This window comes from Lygodium microphyllum, chromosome 28, assembly GCF_053477565.2.
Source record: "Lygodium microphyllum isolate KBCC chromosome 28, Lygodium_microphyllum_v1.1.10, whole genome shotgun sequence".
Taxonomy (NCBI): Eukaryota; Viridiplantae; Streptophyta; class Polypodiopsida; order Schizaeales; family Lygodiaceae; genus Lygodium; species Lygodium microphyllum.
In genome coordinates this window covers 109747700-109765507 of record NC_141162.1, presented here as the reverse complement: position 1 = coordinate 109765507, position 17808 = coordinate 109747700, and the positions used below count along the sequence as shown (strand labels likewise).

At 38.2% G+C, this 17808-nt stretch overlaps 1 long non-coding RNA gene across 1 annotated transcript; it reads right to left on the bottom strand.

Moving 5' to 3' along the window:
- Positions 1 to 16305: 16305 nt before the first annotated feature.
- On the bottom strand, positions 16306 to 17474 carry LOC148011859 (uncharacterized). The gene is made up of 2 exons (XR_015689392.1): positions 17282 to 17474; positions 16306 to 16603 (listed from the first exon to the last, which is right to left on the bottom strand). It is a non-coding gene; the product is annotated as an uncharacterized LOC148011859 (long non-coding RNA).
- Positions 17475 to 17808: the final 334 nt, after the last annotated feature.

Sequence of the window (17808 nt, the reverse complement as noted above, 5' to 3'; positions counted from 1 at the left end):
TTTCGGGCATTTTGTTAATTTTATGTGTACATGGGTGATTCCATAGCGGGTGATTCCACAAAATACATATTTAATTAATAAACGTTTATGAGTTTAGAGTCCGCACTCGTGATAAAATAAGGTTAGGATTGATTTCTAACCAATTTATTTATGTAGCTGAAGACTGCTAGGTATTCACTTTTGTCGGTTTAATTGTATTATTTTACTAACGATTGTGAATGCTTCAATTGATGTGTAGAGATAGCAGCGGTGGCAGTGGAAAGCATTGCAAGATAGCGTGTATTCAAATTATCGTCAATATTTTGATGGGCGCATACCTTAGGCATGGCGCCTATATTTTTTCGTGCTTATTTATCAAAGCGCTTGATATTTATTATTTTTGTATGTGCATGGGCGCACGATTTAGATATTTGTATTTGGACATTATACTTGGGTACGCCTGACTTCTTGGACGCCCATTAGCTTTATTTCTATTTGGCACAAAAGCAAACCCAAAAGCTAAAGCGTGCTATTTTGTAATTTGGGCTATTATTTGAGCTTGAAGATGATTAATATATAAAATACATGCTTTGTGGAGTGCTCACACAAGACATAGGGGGAGATTGCACCCAATTGGTCTCTTGTTCATGTCGTGCAAGCTTTCTACATTGATTTGTGTGCAAAAAGTAGAGTTCTTTTGTTCTTGGGGACCTTCTGACGCTCACTACGCGCTCTTACGGCATCCGATCTGTGCACCAGGTGTAATATTAGTCCTCTCGTCTTGCTCCACAAGGTTCTTTTTTTTTTACTTGAGGTTGAGGAACCCCTTTGTTTCACACATGCTTGCAACAAATCCTATTGAACCATGCAAGCACATTTTAGAAAATTTCTTAAATATCCATGATGTGAACCTCTTGTAGCTTAAATAAAGTGATTGAGTATCTTAATCACATAGTTGTAAGGCAGTCACAGTACTATCCTTTTTTTCTTAGAAGGTCCATGTACCATAAAAGCCACCTCAAACAACATCACGTTAGGATCTAGATCATTCATCACCATTGTATTTATGATGCATGAAATTACTCTTTATAGCCTCTTGCCCACCCTCACTATTGTGTTTTTGTGTCTCTATCATTGTAGATCTTTCCATTAGAAGTGTGGTTAGATGTGCTAAATTTCTATCACACAATGCCTATGAATTGAAATAGGCCAATCCCCAACCTCAAGAGCTACATTCAAAATCTCCTATCTTGATATTAAATGACCCATCCTAACTAGTCTCTCTCGAAAAAGGGAGAGTTGAGTGATCTCATTGTGAGAACTCATGCAAACTAGCATCAAGCTTCCATCTTTTGCAAGCATTCCTCCTTTGAAGTAGCACAAGAAGAAAGTTTTTCCCAACACATCTATGCATAAAATCAAATTAAAAGAATCATACAAGAAAGAAAGAAATATAATTTATTCACAAATTTTTTATGCATACTAATCTTCAAAAAATCCAAAGATATCATTATTCAGCCAAATGCAACACACCCAACCAAGAAAGGCAATAGATTTTCATCTTAAAACATAGATCTACATTTGGAAGACCAAATGGACAAATATATAGAAATCTAAAACTCCTTACTAGGTTAAAGGTACTTCTACAAAGGTGATAATAATTAGGCTTTCCTTTTCATAAGAGAGTTGAAGATGTCATGTAGAGGAGGAGGCTTGCAAGTTTCAGTGATGATGAAATAGTTATGAAGGGAAGAGAAGAATATGCAATGTTAGAAGAAAATACAATGTTATCAAGGGAGTCCTTCTCATGAGGGTCCCTTAATTTATTTCATCAAAGAAAAAAATGGAGGGGCATGGCTCGTGGGGGTGTATCATACTTTTGAGTGACCTTTCTACCCACACCAATGAAAAAATGGATTATGAAATCCTCTACTTTTGAAATGTCTGTCAACTATTTTTTCCCCATCTCAAAAAATACCCAGTCATGTCTTCTATCACCTCATCCATCAAGTTTGAATTTCCAAGGCTAGCTAGAATGTGTGTAGGTCCACTACCAAGAACACTTGTAGGATCTCACCATTATTATTTCCTACTAGTGTTCTTTGGAGAGATACCATTGAGATAGCTATTCTTAGTTTTGGCAATGAAACTAGGAAATTTTCAAAAGTGATAATGGTGTAGTGGTTCTACTATATCTCCAAACGATCATTGAGCACAAAAATCCTTCTTGATGATGTATTCATGATATTCCAGAGATGAATAAGTTGAAGGCTTGCTACTCTTTCAAAGCCCCTTGTAAATGAGGTTATATGTTATAGTCATCTTCAAATGCTACCTCTCTCATGCACATATAGGCTTGACATGTGCCTCCTCACATTGTATGCATCGAATCCCACCTTGTAGTGATGGTATGGCTCCTTTAATAGGCTCATAGCATCCGATGATATAAATAATAGCCAATCCTCAATAACTAGCCCAAGATGGCCAAGAGCCTTTGTGGAATAGATTAATATGGCTATTTTTGGCAGATTAGTGTGGATAGTTCAAGTAGGCACTTTAGAGTGGGTTATCTTGCTTAGATGGAACAACCTGATATAATGAAGGGAAATTTGATTGAGCCCTTTTGCTCTTTCCTACAGTATAGAATCCAAGAGAAGGGCAAACCTTTTCTTGCACACGAGAGAGACTGACTAATAGTCAACTTCTTTTGGGTCCCATGCTATCTACTTGTTCTAAAATATTCAATGATTTAGATTAAGAACTAGAACAATCACCCATCAATATTAATATTTTTATTCTTGCTTTGTTTTGGATAAAAGGAAATAGGTATCTACGATGGGATGATGGAGAATGTATAAGATGAGACAAATGAGACAAGAACTCCTTGTATGCATGTTCTATTAAATGTTTGCAGGAAAATTTCTCCTTATACATTGCATTAAAAAAAGTGAAAGAATGATTATTGACATTCAAGCCCCTTTCCAACAAGTTCTTCCTTTTAGGACTGTTTTTTTGGGTTGGTCTAGCTTCAAACAAGGCTTGCTTCTCCACTTTCCCTAGCCCCTTGTTAGGTGAATGATAGGAGTCTCTCTCTTTTATGAAATGTGACTACTGATGACTCCTTTATTTGGCTAGGTTTTCTTTGCATGTGGAAGAAGGGAAGTAGTCATTGGGATCAAGAAATGTAAAGAAGGTTGAATAGAGTTGCAGAGAAGGAAAAAAGGTAAAAAAATGTGGGCCAAGCATAGACTTTGATTAAACATGAGAAGAGAAGGAGAGACTCATTCATGTCTTCCTAGCATAAACACATTATGCAAACGTGAGAAGAGATTTTGCATTCATGATACATGCATTGTGCCAAAAATCCTCTCTTAGTTGAGGTTTACACCAAAATGCATGGCATCGAAATGCCTAGTGTCCGCTTTTATCTCCTGTACTTTAAATACTTTCTTGATGTTGGTCACTAATAGTCACATAACCTAGAAATAGGCAATCAACTACAAGACCTAGAAAATGCAGCACATGTAACTACTTTCTTTCACAAGAAAATCAAACCCAATTGAGGAGACACTTTCACTGGCAAAATATGTTTGTATATGTTGTAAAATTTTACTAGAATCTAGATGCTCTCTTTGGATGCGATCATAAAACAAGTAATATTTATTCATTGAGGCTTCAAGAATCAAGTGTGCATTTGGTTTCAAGATTTATTCATTGAAGCTTCAAGAATTAAGAACCAAAATTCTGGGAAAACATGCATTTGGTTGAGAGGAAGAAGGCTAATTTCACTGGCAAAATGGTGGAGACCACTCAAGCAAACCCAAAGAAAATGTGGTGTATTTAGGGCTCAAAGGTCCAACATTAGTCCTACACCATGGAAATGGAAAGATAGTTAAGTTCAGCACATGGACATGCAATCGACTATTAGTGGTCCAAACCACACACAAGAAATGACTATGAAGAGAGGCTAATGAAAACATATTCAATTCAATTTCAATGGAAAAAATACAATGCATGGGATATTTAATATTTAAAGATTTAAATGAGAGGACATGACACACACACACACACACACACACACACACACACTCTCTCTCTCTCTCTCTCTCTCTCTCTCTCTCTCTCTCTCTCTCTCTCTCTCTCTCTCTCTCTCTCTCTCTCTCTCTCTCTCTCTCTCTCTCTCTCTCTCTCTCTCTCTCTCTCTCTCTCTCTCTCTAATGGGACCTAAAGTGGGCTGGCACTGACTATGGCACTAGACAGACCTCATGCACAAAACAAACAACCCCACCACACGGCCTCGCAGTTCAGGAGCGTTTGTAATACACCAATGTACACTAAATAGACTTAATTATGCGTTTGTAGTTGATATGTAGTCCAACGTTTACCTTCCCTTCTCCTCAAAGGGAGATACCATTACATGTAGGATGATGCAATCACTAAAACAACAAACCATTAAACATACCTGCACCGAACAGACATAGGGCCCTCTTGACCTAAAGAAATAGCACATTTCACTGCAAACTAATTGGCCCTCTTGGCCTAAAGAAATCAAATATTAAACTACAAAATTGACTGGCCCTCTTAGCCTAATGAAATCAAACAAAATAGCACATATAGATCCCTCCTTGGAAGAAGGCAGATATACAAAAATACACTCCATTCCAAGGGGAAAAATTAGGGCTTTCAGCCCTAGAATAAATGCATCAAGTTGTGACCCATCCCTCTTGCATATATAGCAAAAGGCATACGCATAACATGTCGTCTGACCAACCTATGGGTCCAAGATAGTAGTGGTAGATGGGTCTCGGCTACTCTTCGCATTACCCATATCAACCATCGCCTGCCATATAACGCATGGTCTAATAAAACTCCCCACAAGTAACCAAGTCATGTCTCATTATCAATAACAGTTCAATTGGTCTCTTGTTCATGTCGTGCATGCTTTCTACCTTGAGTTTTATGCAAAAAGTAGAGTTCTTTTGTTCTTGGGGACCTTCCGACGCTCACTACGCGTGCTTACGGCATCCGATCTGTGCACCGGTGGTATCAGAGCCAGGTTGAGATCGAGAGCTTCCAATCGCTACCCATCTTGTGCGAAGGCAGAGCTCCTGGAACGATCGACCTCTACAGTCAGTTTCATCGCGAACGGTCGATATGGGTGGATTCCTGGCGGTCAAGAACCTCTGTTTACAATCTCTGATCGCGAAGGACCGGCCTGAGGAGGCAGAGGACCACTCCTACATCTCTCTTTCCAAGTCGTTTGAAACAGAGACAGTAAGCTTTATCTCTATATCCACAAGTTCAACAAGCTTTAAAATAAAGCTTAGGAAGTTAATAGTAAGCTTTATAAAAGCTTACTTAATAGAAATTCATCGAGCAGTATCTCGGCATGCTGACACCGTGATCAGCGGCGGAAAAAATGCCCCCCCCCTCAAAAATTGTCGACTCATCAATTCTAAGCTTAGTCACCTACATCTCTCTTTCCAAGTCATTTGAAATAGAGGCGGTAAGCTTTATCTCCATATCCACAAGTTCAACAAGCTTTAAAATAAAGCTTAGGAAGTTAATAGTAAGCTTTATAAAAGCTTACTTAATAGAAATTCATCGAGCAGTATCGCGGCATGCTGACATCGTGATCAGCGGCGAAAAAAACAACCCCCCCTCAAAAATCGTCGACTCATCAATTCTAAGCTTAGTCACCTAAGCTACAAGTCACTAATCTTCCTAGTCTATCAAGTCCTGCAAGTTTTATTACTCTGCAAGTACACCAAGTCCACAGAGATCAAATCGGACTAACTTCAACAACTCCCATAAGGACTGTTCCTGCGCAGAAGCACAGGACTACAAAATTGTTCCCTGGAAGACTCTGTTCACATACACAGACTTGCTGAACCAGTTTCAGCACATGCAGAAGGTCATACGCAGTTTCTACGAAGACTACAAATCCAGCAACGGCAAAAGTTGAAGACCGTAAAAGCCAAATAAAAATCTATAAGCCTTGTATACCCGACTTTGAGCTACGCTCATCCCACTAATTGGATTTTGAGAGAGTGAGGTCTTTTGGATTTTTATAGGATGACGGAACAAAATATGGATGATTTAATGGCTGAAGGCGATCTTCCAAGAACAAAAATTGGATTTAATTATGATGCAGCTTGATGAAGAACGAAGAGCCCGACAAGCTTTGCACGTTCAATTGGTCTCTTGTTCATGTCGTGCATGCTTTCTACCTTGAGTTTTGTGCAAAAAGTAGAGTTCTTTTGTTCTTGGGGACCTTCCGACGCTCACTACATGTGCTTATGGCATCCGATCTGTGCACCAATAACAACATCCGTACTAGGACCACAGTTGAAGAAGAGGTTCTCCTCATAAGAAAAATTGGCTAATGGGTCTACAAACTAATTCCAATAACGTGAAATCAGTTGAAGAGAGATGCTCTCAAATTCATCAAGTAGGGTTATAGCAGTTTGATGATACATACAAAGGATGGGATTCTGGACTATATATGTCTCATTGAGTTGATTTAAGATCAACTGGGAATCCCCTTTTACTAACAACCGTTGAATACCACATTTCTTGGCAATATTTAGTGCCATAATCAAGACTTTATACTCTGCCATGTTGTTAGTGAATCCTACCCCAAGATAAATAGCGAGTTTCATTGTAACTCTATATCGGGAATCTCGGATAGCTGCTCCAACACTCCCTTTTTTATTAGGGCCCCTGAATGCTCCATCAAAGTATAACGTGTACGTCCACAATAGGTTTACATAGCCAGCCATCAAGAACTTCCCAATTCATAATTATGATAATCAAAATTCAACATATTTAGAGGGTGTACTGATGGCTCCATCCCACCTTCTTCATTAAACTCAACAAGGATGCTTGTCAAGATTTGTAAACAGTGATGGTAGAAAAATTTAATCTTCCACACAAAGGTACCGTCTTCTTGCTCGATCACTTTGTACCCTTTGCTTCACCAAATAAGCTTCCCCTGATGATATCTTTGCTCTAAATATGGGTGCTCCAAATAAGGGATTAACCGCCCCATCAACTAGTTTAAGATCTTTTGCAGGTTTCAAATCAACCCCATCATAGACCTGCAATGCATTTAGCACGTTAGCATATTCATAAATAATAAGTTTTAATCTTATTAAATTCCACTCCCTATAGATCAGCTAATAAAGCCGTGGACTTATTTTTACCTATCCTAACTATCTTGTAAGGGCCATCCCATCTAGGTTCCAACTTCCCTGGAAATAGCTCCCTACGTGCATCGTAGTATAGAACTAATTGTCCTTTCTTCAAGGTATATTTCTTTGCTTTTAAATCATGCAATCGCTTCATCTGATGCTTAGCTACCTCCTGGTGCAATAGACTTTGCAATTTGAGCTCATCCAAGTGGACTATAGCTGTAAACCACTCGAATAGGGCATATTCATCACCCAAAGAATGATTGATTGCAACGGAAACTCAATTTGCAAGGGCAAGACACACTCCTCCCCATAAACTAATTTAAATGGGGTGTTGTCTCAATGGCTCATTTAAACATTGTATTATACGCCCAAACTGCCACATAAAATTTTGTATCCCAGTCCCATTTCTTTTCGGAGACTATCTTAGATAGGATACCCACAAGCTACTTATTAGTACTTTCAACTTGTCCATTTACTTGCAGATTATAGGGAGTCGTCTTGTTATGCTTAATTTTTTAAGTTTCAATCAAGCTTTTAATCACCTTATTCAAAAAGTGAGTTCCACGGTTTGATACTATTTCCTTTGGCGGACCAAAACAGCAGATGATCTGCTCAAGTAGGAAACTGGCTGTCTCTTTTGCATTGTCATGTCTCGTCGCCCTTGCTTTTGACCACTTTGTAAAGTAATCAATGGCTACTATAATGTATCTCTTCTGAGTAGTAGACGACGGGGTAATAGGACCCACAAAGTCGATGCCCCACTTCTCAAATGGAAGAATAGCCATAATAGGCATAAGTGGTCGCTTCCTATTCTCTCTACTGTCATGTCTTTGGCATGTATCACATCTCTTAACATACTCAAATAAATCTTGGAAGATGGACGACCACCAATATCCATCTCTTAAAACCTTCTATACCGTCAACCGCCCAGCAAAGTTCCCTCCACAAGTGGAGTCATGGCACTCCTCCAAGACAAATGGAACCTTGTTAGGCATCACACAACGGTGATAAATATCATCGATACCCTGTCGATAATGCTCCTCCAATAAAGGAAATTTTCAATGCCTTCTGTTTAATTTTTCTCTTCTCTGATTTGGATAAAGTAGCTCCAGTCTCCTCTCACGTAGATAAATAATGTATTATAGGAGCATACCAAGAGGGAATAGATGCTGTGTCAATCTTAAATAATGTTTCCATGTCACTTCCTTTAACCATGACCTCTTTGGGCTCTCCGAAATCCACAAGACATTCTACAATGCCCTGTAGCCTTGGTGGCTTGCTCTTGATCTCGTAAAGGGTATCATGAGATACCTGAAGGGCATAGTAGATATGTGCATTTGCTATGGCAGCCTGGATACAGGAGTTGTGGGCTACACATACTCCATTTATGCAAAACATGCAGATAGTAGGAAGTCCACTTTCGAGTATGTATTTACCTATGCTGGAGATGTTTTTTCTTGGATGTCCAGGGTTCAGAAGTGTATGGCTCTCTCTACCATTGAGGCCGAGTATGTTGCGGCCACTAAGGCTTGCAAGGAGTCCATATGGTTGGGCCGTTTAGTTCATGACATTGGGATTGATACTATCTCTATGCTGCATTTAGATTCTATGAGTGTTATTCAACTAGCCAAGAATTTGGTCTTCCATGCGAAGACAAAACACATTGAGGTGAGGTATCACTTCATATGTGGGGTCGTGGAGGACAAGTTTGTTGACCTTGTCAATATCTTCACTGACGAAAATCCTGCAGATCTGCTCACAAAAAGCCTCACTACTGAGCGCTTTTCCTTCCTCAGGATATTGATGGGCATTGGATGAGATGACGTTTTTCCTCATCCTGTTGTACATGTGTACATTGTACTGTCTTTTCTTTTTCTTTTCACTCCTTACTAGGGTAGCTTCACCTTTAAGTGGGAGGTTGTTGGGGGTAAAGGTGCCTCTACCTAGCCGCATGTGTATTACTACACTGACAGTACCCGCCACTGCACACTGCAGGTGGCAAGTGCCCGTCTCATCGTCACTTTATTCTTTATTCTTTTAGTGACAGTTTGAATAAAGGAAGGCCCAATCACAGATTGTGACTGTTGGAGTTCCCATTTGTGTCTCTCTCTCTTCTTGCTCTTGCTCTCCACCATAGCTCACTTCCAAGCAAGCTTCGATCCTTCTCACCTTTCAATAGTGACTCTGAGCCCTACTTGGTTTCCACTCTATATGTGATTCCTTATACTTAGTGGTGAACCCTCTTGTGTGCCACGTCACGAGGGTGTAGTCCTAGGATGTGCTTATGTTGTACAATTTCTTTGATTGAATAATACAAGAGTATACCTTGCTCTCACGTATCGCGTTACCTTTTTGTGCCATGTTGAGTGAGTGACGAGTGCAAGTGCATCTCGAGGGGGGGGGGGGCTTGTTTGTTGGTGTCAAACTTCAATGAAGGGGATTATCTAAGGAAAGGTGCTTGTATGGTGAGAAAGAAACTATGTCACATGCTTTATGGTGGGAAGGGTGTATAGCTAGTAGGGTTTGGAGGCAAATTTTGATGAAGCTTGGCATGCAAGTTAATGTGGCAGAAGCACCAAGTTGAACAATAGAATTGGAATAACTAGAAACTAGAATAACATCAAGGAGGAGTATTCCATTTAGAGTATAAGGATTTTCACTCTTGTCACCATATGGGAAGCAAGAGTCAAAACACTTATGCAAGGAATTAGAGAGGATGCAGGATGGGAGAAAGTTTATATGAAGTAAACTGGTTTTGGAATTTATCAAGCATGATGGCAAACTTAGTCAACAAGATGTGGCCAAGATTACTATTACAGTGGCATACCAATCTCATTTTTTAACCAACAAATAGATTTTTTTATTATCAATATAGTGTTATCATTCCACATTTAATATAGGACAAGTGAAAGACATGTATCCTCATAAGGTTGAAAATTGCTCAACAACCATGTGGCATTTTATCCCAAACTTGTTTTGAAATATGGAAAACTATATTATTGTAATATTTCCACACAATAAAAGTTAGTTGGTTAGTTTGAAAGTTAGTCAATTAATAAGTTAGTAAGATTACTAACTAAAGACTAACTAAGGTAAAAACTAACTAATATTAATTACTAATATTTCGTATTTAATTAAAAATATTTTATTTAGAAAAATTGAGAGTCGTAAATCCGATATTTTTCTCGGATTGACAAGGACCATAACCATCCTTCACGTAAGTTACAACGTGAATGAGACTTATGAGCTATATTAATCACTAGTATTAATGTGTATAGTTTGGATGGTCCAAAAATATTAGATTTTGGGCAAAAGTAGTATATTTTAGATATTTTAGATATTATCTTTTCTAAAAAAGATAAGGAAATTTCTAGAACTGGATGTCATTTAAAATAAAAGATAAGTGATGTTTTAGTTAGTTTTTGAGATTTTATCAAAAGAAAAAATAAAGAGAGGGATTTGCGAAATCGCGCTATCGCAATCACAGTCTATAGGCAGTAAAGAGCACTTCTAACAGAGAAAAGAAGAAGGAGTGAGCTAAGAGATTTCTAAGCAAGTGCTTTGGAGTCTTACCCCCCTTTCGGAGCCAATGGAACCATCAAATTTATGATCTGAGCATCAGATCATTGATCTTTCCAAGATCTCCCTCCACAAAGAGCTCCACTTCTCAGCCACAAGCCCTCTTCTCTAATTCACTATAAATATGAGGTATGGGGAGGCACAAGGGAGCATAAGGAGATCCCAAGAGGCTGCAAGAGAGAGGAAGAGAGAAGGATACTTCTCCAAGAGATTACGAGAAAGAGCTTGAGAGAGAGAGAGACAGAGACAGAGACAGAGACAGAGACAGAGACAGAGAGAGAGAGAAGAGTCAACCTGAGAGGCTGCTCAATTCCCTCTATCTCGATCCGTGACGTAGCCATCTTCTATTACACTCTCCCATCTCGAATCTATTCTGCCTTCTTAATCCCTTGAGTCTACTTGCAGATGATGACCCCTAAGCGAAGAATGTCAAGTGCGGATGGCAATCCTACAACCAGCAACAAAGCTTCGGGCAAAGGCATCACTGTCAATCCAACTGCAGTTCTGGTCATAAGTAATGTATTTTCAAATTGATAGATGCTTGCATTGATTCTCGTATGAGATACGTTAAGCCCATACTATGATACACGAGTACAAATCATTTCATCTCACATATTCGTAAGATGAAGCTTGCGAAGTGTATATATCAAGGAAAGTTAATTGCACCTAGTTGCATATGGCTTATTTGCTAGTAGAGCAATTACAAGGAAGAATTAGTCAAGGGTTATGAATGGTATAGTCATCAAAAGAATGACATTAAAAGATTGTGCATACAAGTGCTAGGTTAAAGCATAGTCAAGGGATATAAATAAAAGAATATGGCATTAAGAATCATGAATAGAGAGTACTAGTTTAAAGTTTAGATACTTCAAAAGTACTTAGCCTAAGAGCCCAAATAGTAAGAGGAACTAGATTCTAGCTCAATGCAAGGCATGTTGGAGTTTAGTTACTTGAGATAATCTCGCACTTATCTTATCAAGTATTTACACATTATGCCTATAACATATTTTGATATATGCGGATAATTTCCTATTTGCCTCATAACTTGACTAAGAGCTAGTACAAGAAATTAATCATAAGGGTTAAAACTAAGATGTCTTGAGATCCGTCCAATAATGATGACTTTTACCAATCCAAATTCAAGGTTGGGTTATCAATCAAGGTAAATGACCTATAGAACTTACATCATGAATAGTGTTTGAACCCTTAACATATGCCCTAGCCGAAGGAAGGAAGTGTTAAGAAACGTGTTTGCATAGTATTGCTCTTAGATCCCAAGGGGGAGAGCAAATATATGATGGAAATGTTATATCGTCTATTCTTGCATTGTTTGGAAAGAATGCAATTGGTTTTGTTGGATGCTCTAACAACATCCTAAATACTTTTACACTCAACTAGTTGTTAGTTGTTGTTTGGATTATGTTCCAAGTGCTTGTGATTTATGGTAAATGCATGGCAAGGGTCCGTGATGACAAGTTGCCATGGGAATAAAGGAATATTTTCCTAGAAAATGATATTAGGGCAGAATGCCTTGTTGTGATGGATTCTTAAAGGATTTAATTAAGGAAGGATATATTGCACTAGTGGATCACCTCCATGATCGCACCGCAAATTAACCCAAAGAGGGCACTGCTCGATTGATGGGCCGAAGGTCGAGTGGTGAAAAGGCCAACCACGGGAATGATGTTTCGCTCCTAGACAGCTCATGGGTCAATTGGAGGTTTGGGCACCCCTTGCTAGGTCTAGAATGGAGTTGCGGAGCTCTGTGGCCCCCAACATCTGGGCATGTTGGGAGATCCTACTTAAGATAAAGGATTGAGTTTGTGGTGCCATGAGATTTGGACCAGTTACTTCTGTAGGGCAGAAGAGATACTTCTGTTGGACAGAAGGGGTACATAATTTCTCCTGTATGGGTGGGAGACAAAGGTTAACTTGAAGATAAGTTAAGGAACTTGTTTGAACTTGTTTGTCAATAGATTGCTTGCTCTGCTTTCATGTTTGTGCTATAAGTTATGAGAACGAACCATGTTCCCTAAAAGGCTTTATTAATGAAGCTGACTTTAAATGTCACACGTAAATGTGGTAGGACCTAATTAGAAAACTAAAGCTATCAAGGGAAGCGGCTGGGCAGATCCCGACGGGTCTGTCCTATGGCAAGGTGGTCTGAGAGAACTAGGAGGCTTCTCACAAGGTTTTATCGACGTCCGACGACCCTTAGGAATGGTTAGATTAGAACCCTGATTCATGCCATTTTAGGGGACCGGAATGGGACTATGCCCTACGGGCAAAGAGGTTGAGCAGTGCATCCCTCTCGTTTTCCATTCTCTTTGATCAAGTGTGGTATGGGTCTCTTCGGCTTGGGTATCTCTGCGTAAAGTAGCATGTCCAAGATCCGATGCTAGAATGCTGTTAGGAGACCTTGGCCACTAGGGGCCCAAATTTCAGGTCGATCCTAGTGGGTTCAGCCGTGAACGTTCCGTTGTGAGGCGGATTTGGGAAACCCTAGACGACAAAGCCCAAAATATTCCATGGGGGTGCCGAGCAGCAACGCTTAGATTTGTTTAGACTGCTAAAAGCATGCCTAGATAGCTGATGGGCGGGCACCTCACAATTATCATCTATGAACTTTGATGATAAGTGATTCATGAGGCATATAATTTACCCTAGCTTCATTGAAAATGATGTGAAGGAGGCTCCCCATTCATTGAGTATACATAGAGTTCCAAGACTATTAATTTAGAGCCTTGGTGCTAGGCTCTTTTAGGAACAAATCCATCTATTGATTTCATAGTGATTTATCTCAACTTATCATTCTTTTGCTCTATTATGATTGGTAGTAGTACAACTAATCAAGATACACATGCAAAGCAAGACAAACATGCCACCCTATGACACATGTGACCCAAGGTGGTCTAGTTCTTAGTAAGTGACCCCTTGGTGGTATGTAGGTACACTAGGTGTGACACCTCTTCATGCTCCTATTATTTATTCTTCTTAGTCTTATACTTGTTTTTCTTACTTTCTCTCTCATTTCCCTTCAAGATGCTTAACAAAACAACTATTAATTTGCCTAAGAAAAGATGCTAAGCTACTTTAACAGCCTTAAGAATAGTGTGGTGTCTTTGTATGCATACCACCTACTCATACTCGCCTTCACATAACCAAACATTTATCTCTAGAAAAAATACTACAATATGTTGTTGATCTTAACAAAAATATTTATGGTTATCAATTCCTTGTGCTTGCACCAAATATGTATACATGCACATATGCACACATGAGGTGGGTTGTTTCACCTAAAACTTAAGTATAAGTAGGTAGTCTCGAGTCCAATCCCAAGTGTTTGTTACACTTATCAAAGTTTGGCAAGTCCAACACTTATTCTTACAAGTGCCCCATTTTATTCTTCATTGGTATTGTCTTTATAAGGGTAGTTTTGTTCAACACAAGAATATGCCCACTACTTTTATGAATAGGTGCAACATCATATTCAATTCAATAGTTCTCAAAGCATTGATATAATTATTTGGTTACATAATGATGAAGGAATCATTTAGAAACTTTATGTGAATCCTCTACAATTCATCCAAAGCTTTTTAGGCATTAGTTTACTAGATTTATTGACAATAAAGTCGCTTGCATTGATCTATTTATAAGTAACTCCTTTGATTGTGAGCTTACACTTGTTCTTATCGATTTTGGTAACCTTGAACATTACAAAGGAGGATTCAAGCCCCCATTTATAAGTTAACATAATAGCCCTTTTGCCACCACTTTGAAGTAAAACTAAGCACTATTAGCCATCACTTGTTTATAAGAAGATTATTTATATCATCCAAAAATTAAATGTAATAATTTATATCACCAATCTTAATTTGCAAACTTTATGTGGGTCAACCCACGATGGCCCCAATGAAATTGACAATCATCAATGATGGATGGTGAAACCCAAAATTGCCTCCATCACACTAGAAATGGCACCATATTACGACATTTGAAATTGACAATCGCAATTTACAAACAACGCATATGAAATTAATGCGCATAAACACCGTTTATCAATTACGCACATACTACGTTTTTCAATGGACATATAGAGGCCCTAACAATGCATATATACACTTATTACATGTGTGTGTGTGCGTGTGCGTGTGCGTGTGCGTGTGCGTGTGCGTGTGTGTGCATGTGCATGTGTGTGTGTGTGTGTGTGTGTGTGTGTGTGTGTGTGTGTGTGTGTGTGTGTGTGTGTGTGTGTGTGTGTGTGTGTGTGTGTGTGTGTGTGTGTGTGTGTGTGTGTGTGTGTGTGTGTGTGTGTGTGTGTGTGTGTGTGTGTGTGCATATATACACTTATTACACACGTGTGTGTGCAATATATAGAGGCCCTAACAATGCATATATACACTTATTACATGTGTGTGTGCGTGTGCGTGTGCGTGTGATTCAAAAAAGTGATTTTAAAACAAAATTTGGGAGAGAGAATTAAACAATTGGGAGAAAAAATTTGGAAAGAGAGGAAAATATTTAGAGAGTGAGAGAGAATTACAAGAAAAAAAGTTAAAGAGAGAATAAAGAATTTATAAAGAGAAGAAAATTCTTTAAAAAATAGAGAGAGAGAGAGAGAGAGAGAGAGAAATTATAAAGAGAAGAAAAATTTATAAAGAATTGAGAGAGAGAGAGGGAGGAAAAACATTTGGAGAGAGAGAAAGAGCAAGAAAGAATAAATTTGAGTGAGAGAGAGAGAGAGAGAGAGGGAAAAAGATGGTTGAGAGAAGAAAGAGAGGAAATTTATAAAGAGAAGAAATATTTATAAAGAATGACAAGAGAGAGAGAAGTAAAAAATTTGGAGAGAGAATCGAAGTTGTCGTGCAGTAGCACGGCAATTTTGCTTGCCTCACAAAGTCACTTCATGGCATTCCTTGTGCACAAAGCATCCATGAAAGTGACTTTGTGCACAAGGAATGCCAAGAGAAAACTAGGCGTAGAGTGCCTAGTAGATATATTATTCAAACTTGAAAAGAGTGCACCCCATATAATTGTTTACTAGACACATTATTAGGGTAATTCATGGATATATCACTAGAACTTGAAAAATGCTCATTATAGTACCTATATACAATGCTATAGATATATATTGATGGGAGATAAAGGAGCACCAGGTTGGGTGTCACCTACTCATAGATAGTGCACCTACTTTCTTTTTCTCCTCATCACTCTTATTTTGCAACTCCACACTAAATGATGTTGCTCATCTCTTATTTGGTCTATCAAACCTAGAAAGTAGGACAACATTATTCGTGTTTTGCTAAGAAGGATTTACGTATCACCTCTCATTAGTACTTGTTTGATCAACATATTGTTCCATTCAAAATTACACATTTTACTCTTCCATTCAAAACTACACATTTCACAATATTAAATATCATTGAGCGATAATGTTCCTATTGGATGTGTGCACACACCCACACACGTGTACAGACAATCATAGACAATACATCAAAGATTATTTGTAGTTCATAAAATTAAGATAAAGGTCATCTTAGAAAAGGTGAACTTATTTTAAACAAAAGAAAATATTTTAATTGCACATAATATGAAAAAGATAGGTCATAACAGCCAAGATTGTCACATCACCAAGGCTTCATCACCCTCCCCCATAGAAGGAAAGAGAGTTCTTCATATGCATTGTGACTCATTTTTTTGTGACAGTAGGACTTTTAGGACCAATAGGACCACCTTTAGGAATGGCCCCTTCCGTTGGCTTGGGTGCCTTGACACCTCCAGGCTTTCCACCTCCCTTTACTCCTCCTTTTGGGGCCTTTCCCTTTCCCGACATGTTTGCTTGCTCTTTCCTTTTGTGGTTAGCCAACATGTCAAGATAAATACATATTCTAAATAACATTTCTATGCAATATGTTTTAGCACGTAAAAATAAACATATACTTAAGTAAAAATAAACTAAAGCGTCCAAATAGAAGCACCAAATCTTACTTTGTAAAGTTTTTTGCGTATTTAAGTTGCTTTGAGACATAGCTTTCAAAATTATGCCTTAATGTTTTCTCTAACTAAATGTTTCTAGCAAATCTTAAGGTCACAACATGAGATAATTTTCTAGGTGTGCTTCACATGGATCAAATCTTTGTGTTTGATTTAAGAGCTCAAGGAAAAATCTTTTTAACACAAGATTAAGATTTGGCAAGCCAACAAAGAGGTTCCTTTTAGCACATTGCTAAGGCCATGTTAAGGGAAAGGAAACATCTTTTGATTCCATGTATACAAATAGATGTAAGAGCAAGAAAGCCTCAAAATTTCACGTAATTAAAAGATTTGTTGAAACTAGATATATTTGTTCTTGGATCTAAACTTATTTTACAATGCATGTTGCAATTCACACAAAAAAAATGAAGGACATTGGAGGTCTAACACGAATACCAGACCTTTCAAAAGTATAAGCATAAAAAAGCAAGTAACTCTTATGCAAGCCATATGAAAAACTACAAGGAGACTAACAATTCTGATGAAGATCATACCGGACAAAGGAGGAATGAAGAGCTTTTCTTGTCTCCTTTGCAAGCAAATGGTAAAATATGAAGTTCTTGCAAAATATGTGAAATCTTTGGTGCACTTAAATAGGTTTCTATGACTCGTCTATGGCTGTTGAAGATCTTTTGAAAAGGTGGATAGGCCAAGTCATCCACACTATTAAACCTGAAAGAAATACAAAATAATATTATTACATGAATTATGTGAGTGAATGATACTCATTGCCCTTTTATCATGATTTGCACTATTCAATCTCCTCAATTCAACTCCAATAATGCATATCAACTTAAGAATATGCTACCAACATGTGAGCACTTTATTGTGGCAAAAAAATTAAATCGCACCAAGACTTTATGCATACATTTACAACCATGTGTCACATCATCCTTTTGTTAATAGTTAGCCCATTGTATGATTGCTATGTACTTTACAATCATCACAATCACCAAACAAAATCATAGCTAATGCTTGTCTTCACTCTTCTTTCTTGAGCTTAGCTAGTTATAAATGAATG